The 6,000-nt window shown below is 44.4% G+C and overlaps 1 protein-coding gene across 1 annotated transcript in view; it reads right to left on the bottom strand.

Moving 5' to 3' along the window:
• Positions 1-6,000, bottom strand: part of LOC106604263 (serine/threonine-protein phosphatase 2A 55 kDa regulatory subunit B beta isoform) — a 47,094-nt gene that overhangs the window by 18,749 nt on the left and 22,345 nt on the right. The gene's annotated exons all lie outside the window — the stretch shown is intronic.

Genomic DNA, 6,000 nt, shown 5'->3' with positions numbered 1-6,000 from the left:
TGATTTTTAATGGAATATCTACATAGGCGTACAGAGGCCCATTATCAGTAACCATCACTCCTGTGTTCCAATGGCACGTTGTGTTAGCTAATCCAACATTATCATTTTAAAAGGCTAATTGATCATTAGAAAACCCTTTTGCAATTATGTTAGCACAGCTGAAAACTGTTGTTCTGATTAAAGAAGCAATAAAACTGTCCTTCATTAGACTAGTAGAGTATCTGGAGCATCGGCATTTATGGGTTTGATTACAAAGACCTTTCTTCTGAAACTTGTCAGTCTATTCTTGTTCTGAGAAATGAAGGATGTGAGAAATTGCCAAGAAACTGAAGATCTCGTACAACACTGTGTACTACTCCCTTCACAGAACAGCGCAAACTGGCTCTAACGAGAATAGAAAGAGGAGTGGGAGGCCCCGGTGCACAACTGAGCAAGAGGACAAGTACATTAGAGTGTCAAGTTTGAGAAACAGATGCCTCACAAGTTCTCAACTGGCAGCTTCATTAAATAGTACCCACAAAACACCAGTCTCAACGTCAACAGTGAAGAGGCGACTCCGGGGTGCTGGCCTTCTAGGCAGAGTTGCAACGAAAAAGCCATATCTCAGACTGGCCAATAAAAAGAAAAGATTAAGATGGGCAAAATAACACAGACACTGGACAGAGGAACTCTGCCTAGATGGCCAGCATCCCGGAGTCGCCTCTTCACTGTTGACATTGAGACTGGTGTTTTGCAGCTACCAGTTGAGAACTTGTGAGGCATCTGTTTCTCAAACTATACATTCTAATGTACTTGTCCTCTTGCTCAGTTGTGCTCCCACTCCTCTTTCTATTCTGGTTAGAGCCAGTTTGCGCTGTTCTGTGAAGGGAGTAGTACATAGCGTTGTAAGAGATTGTCAGTTTCTTGTCAATTTCTCGCATGGAATAGCCTTCATTTCTCAGAACAAGAATAGACTGATGAATTTCAGAAGAAAGGTCTTTGTTTCTGGCCATTTTGAGCCTGTAATTGAACCCACAAATGCTGATGCTCCAGATACTAGTCTAAAGAAGGACAGTTTTATTGCTTCTTTAATCAGAACAACAGTTTTCAGCTGTGCTAACGTAATTGCAAAAGGGTTTTCTAATGATCAATTAGCCTTTTAAAATGATAAACCTGGATTAGCTAACACAACGTGCCATTGGAACACAGGAGTGATGGTTGCTGATAATGGGCCTCTGTACACCTATGTAGATATTCCATAAAAAATCAGCCGTTTCCAGCTACAATAGTCATTTACAACATTAACAATGTCTACACTGTATTTCTGATCAATTTGATGTTATATTAATGGACAAAAACATTTGCTTTTCTTTCAAAAACAAGGATATTTCTAAGTGACCGGTAGTGTATATTTTCACACAGAGATTACAGTAAACAGCACAGAGACACAGAGACACAGAGACACAGACACACAGAGACACAGACACACAGAGACACAGAGACACAGAGACACAGAGACACAGACACACAGAGACACAGAGACACAGACACACAGAGACACAGACACACAGACACACAGAGACACAGAGACACAGACACACAGAGACACAGAGACACAGAGACACAGACACACAGAGACACAGAGACACAGACACACAGAGACACAGACACACAGAGACACAGAGACACAGACACGCAGAGACACAGAGACACAGACACACAGAGATACAGAGACACAGACACACAGAGACACAGACACACAGAGACACAGACACACAGACACACAGAGACACAGACACACAGAGACACAGAGACACAGAGACACAGACACACAGAGACACAGAGACACAGACACACAGAGACACAGAGACACAGACACACAGAGACACAGACACACAGAGACACTGACACACAGAGACACAGACACACAGAGACACAGACACACAGAGACACAGAGACACAGACACACAGAGACACAGAGACACAGACACACAGAGACACAGACACACAGAGACACTGACACACAGAGACACAGACACACAGAGACACAGACACACAGAGACACAGAGATACAGAGACACAGACACACAGAGACACAGACACACAGAGACACAGACACACAGACACACAGAGACACAGAGACACAGAGACACAGAGACACAGACACACAGAGACACAGAGACACAGACACACAGAGACACAGAGACACAGACACACAGAGACACAGACACACAGAGACACTGACACACAGAGACACAGACACACAGAGACACAGACACACAGAGACACAGAGACACAGACACACAGAGACACAGACACACAGAGACACAGACACACAGAGACACAGACACACAGAGACACAGAGACACAGAGACACAGACACACAGAGACACAGAGACACAGACACACAGAGACACAGACACACAGAGACACAGACACACAGACACACAGAGACACAGAGACACAGACACACAGAGACACAGAGACACAGACACACAGAGACACAGAGACACAGACACACAGAGACACAGACACACAGAGACACAGACACACAGAGACACAGAGACACAGAGACACAGAGACACAGAGACACAGACACGCAGAGACACAGAGACACAGACACACAGAGACACAGAGACACAGAGACACAGACACGCAGAGACACAGAGACACAGAGACGCAGACACGCAGAGACACAGAGACACAGACACACAGAGACACAGAGACACAGAGACACAGAGACACAGAGACACAGAGACACAGAGACACAGAGACACAGACACGCAGAGACACAGACACGCAGAGACACAGAGACACAGACACACAGAGACACAGAGACACAGACACGCAGAGACACAGAGACACAGAGACACAGACACACAGAGACACAGACACACAGAGACACAGAGACACAGACACACAGAGACACAGAGACACAGACACACAGAGACACAGAGACACAGAGACACAGAGACACAGAGACACAGAGACACAGACACACAGAGACACAGACACACAGAGACACAGAGACACAGAGACACAGAGACACAGAGACACAGACACACAGACACACAGAGACACAGAGACACAGAGACACAGACACACAGACACACAGAGACACAGACACACAGAGACACAGAGACACAGAGACACAGAGACACAGACACACAGAGACACAGACACACAGAGACACAGAGACACAGAGACACAACCAGTGAGAACATTTGATACATCTTAAGATATTTTTTCTTGTTGTGAAAACTAATTTTCACCCATTTTCCATAACTTAAATGAAAGCTGAAAGCTGAAAGCTTGCCTTATAGCTTATAGCTCAACTTCTTCTACGGACAGAATATCTAGGAAACAAAGGGTTGCCCTGGTGACCCAGATAAAAGGAGGAATATGGGTAAAAGATGTAGTTAAACAACTGCCTGAAACCGGTCTGAAACTGATTGTGTTATTTCATCTAATTCATCCCAATCATCAGACTAAAATAGTCTGGCAATCAGCCAGGTAATTAACTTAACGATCCTCTCACAATCAGTAACTCATCAGTTGAGTAGCAGATTTAAAGTACTCTATGATCACACTATAAATGCGATTAGTTTCCTCTGTGAATTAAGCAGCTCCTTTCCCCCACAGGAGCCATAGTGGTGAAGTAGTCCCTAAAGGACCTAGACGTTCTCCTCTCAAGTTATTATTACATGAAACCAGACCTCTTCGATCCACAGACAGATGTTAAGGACACTACTTTACGACTGAATTCAACTGATGCACACAGACAATTTTATAGACACCAGTCCAGTGCATTTGTCTCCTCAGCCACTGAAAATAGCTAAAGCCAATACATCTCTCACATTAAGCATCCAAAACAAGCTTTTTGGGTTTCTAGACTGTAACACAGACAGACAACTACCTTTGAGATACTTCCTACTCCCCTCCTGAAACACATGCATCTGATATACCTGGCTTCAGAAGAGACAACAGCTCTACATCTAAACAACCTAGAGATGGATACATCTCTCAAAATCCAACTGGTTTGTTCCCAACAGCTCTAATGAAACAAATACAAAAAACCAAGACAGAGAGAAAAGAGAGAGCTGTAGTTAGCTGAACATGTACGCACACACACACCAGAGGAGGCTGGTAGGAGGAGCTATAGGAGGGCGGGCTCATTTTAATGGCTGTATAGAAAGAAATGGACACTGGGACCGAGGCTTCCTACCATCCAGGACCACTATACTGTTTATTGTCTATCCTGTAGCCTAGTCAATTTATCCCTACCTATATGTACATATCTACAGTGAAGGAAAAAAGTATTTGATCCCCTACTTTTGTACGTTTGCCCACTGACAAAGAAATGATCAGTCTATAATTTTAATGGTAGGTTAATTTGAAAAGTGAGAGACAGAATAACAACCAAAAAATCCAGAAGAACGCATGCCAGAAATGTTATAAAATGATTTGCATTTTAATGAGGGAAATAAGTATTTGACCCCTCTGCAAAACATGACTTAGTACTTGGTGGCAAAACCCTTGTTGGCAATCACAGAGGTCAGACGTTTCTTGTAGTTGCCACCAGGTTTGCACACATCTCAGGAGGGATTTTGTCCCACTCCTCTTTGCAGATCTTCTCCAAGTCATTAAGGTTTCGAGGCTGACGTTTAGCAACTCGAACCTTCAGCTCCCTTCACAGATTTTCTATGGGATTAAGGTCTGGAGACTGGCTAGGCCACTCCAGGACCTTAATGTGCTTCTTCTTGAGTCACTCCTTTGTTGCCTTGGCCATGTGTTTTGGGTCATTGTCATGCTGGAATACACATTTTCAATGCCCTGGCTGAGGGATGGAGGTTTTCACCCAAGATTTGACGGTACATGGCCCCGTCCATCGTCCCTTTGATGCGGTGAAGTTGTCCTGTCCCCTTAGCAGAAAAACACCCCAAAGCATAATGTTTCCACCTCCATGTTTGACGGTGGGTATGGTGTTCTTGGGGTCATAGGCAGCATTCCTCCTCCTCCAAACACGGCGAGTTGAGTTTATGCCAAAGAGCTCCATTTTGGTCTCATCTGACCACAACACTTTCACCCAGTTGTCCTCTGAATCATTCAGATGTTCATTGGCAAACTTCAGACGGGCATGTTTATGTGCTTTCTTGAGCAGGGGGACCTTGCGGGCGCTGCAGGATTTCAGTCCTTCACGGCGTAGTGTGTTACCAATTGTTTTCTTGGTGACTATGGTCCCAGCATCATTGACAAGATCCTCCCGTGTAGTTCTGGGCTGATTCCTCACCGTTCTCATGATCATTGCAACTCCATGGAGCCCCAGGCCGAGGGAGATTGACAGTTCTTTTGTGTTTCTTCCATTTGCAAATAATCGCACCAACTGTTGTCACCTCCTCACCAAGCTGCTTGGCGATGGTCTTGTAGCCCATTCCAGCCTTGTGTAGGTCTACAATCTTGTCCCTGACATCCTTGGAGAGTTCTTTGGTCTTGGCCATGGTGGAGAGTTTGGAATCTGATTGATTGCTTCTGTGGACAGGTGTCTTTTATACAGGTAACAAACTGAGATTAGGAGCACTCCCTTTAAGAGTGTGCTCCTAATCTCAGCTCGTTACCTGCATAAAAGACACCTGGGAGCCAGAATCTTTCTGATTGAGAGGGGGTCAAATACTTATTTCCCTCATTAAAATGCAAATCAAATTATAACATTTTGACATGCGTTTTTCTGGATTTTTCTGTTGTTATTCTGTCTCTCACTGTTGAAATAAACCTACCATTAAAATTATAGACTGATCATTTCTTTATCAGTGGGCAAACGTACAAAATCAGCAGGGGATCAAATACTTTTTTCCCTCACTGTATAGATTATTTTACTAGGTCGCCCCACTACCGACGTTCTCCTCTGATGACCCTAGACTTTAGTGTGTTCTCAGGATTATATCTCTGCCCTTCCTGACTGGTGGTCCTGTCTCTGTGTCTGAGGGGCTAGGTTAGCGTTTCTCTGTGTCTGACGGGCTACTG

The sequence above is a fragment of the Salmo salar genome, chromosome ssa05, assembly GCF_905237065.1.
Source record: "Salmo salar chromosome ssa05, Ssal_v3.1, whole genome shotgun sequence".
Classification (NCBI taxonomy): Eukaryota; Metazoa; Chordata; class Actinopteri; order Salmoniformes; family Salmonidae; genus Salmo; species Salmo salar.
This window is presented reverse-complemented; position numbering and strand designations above follow the sequence as displayed.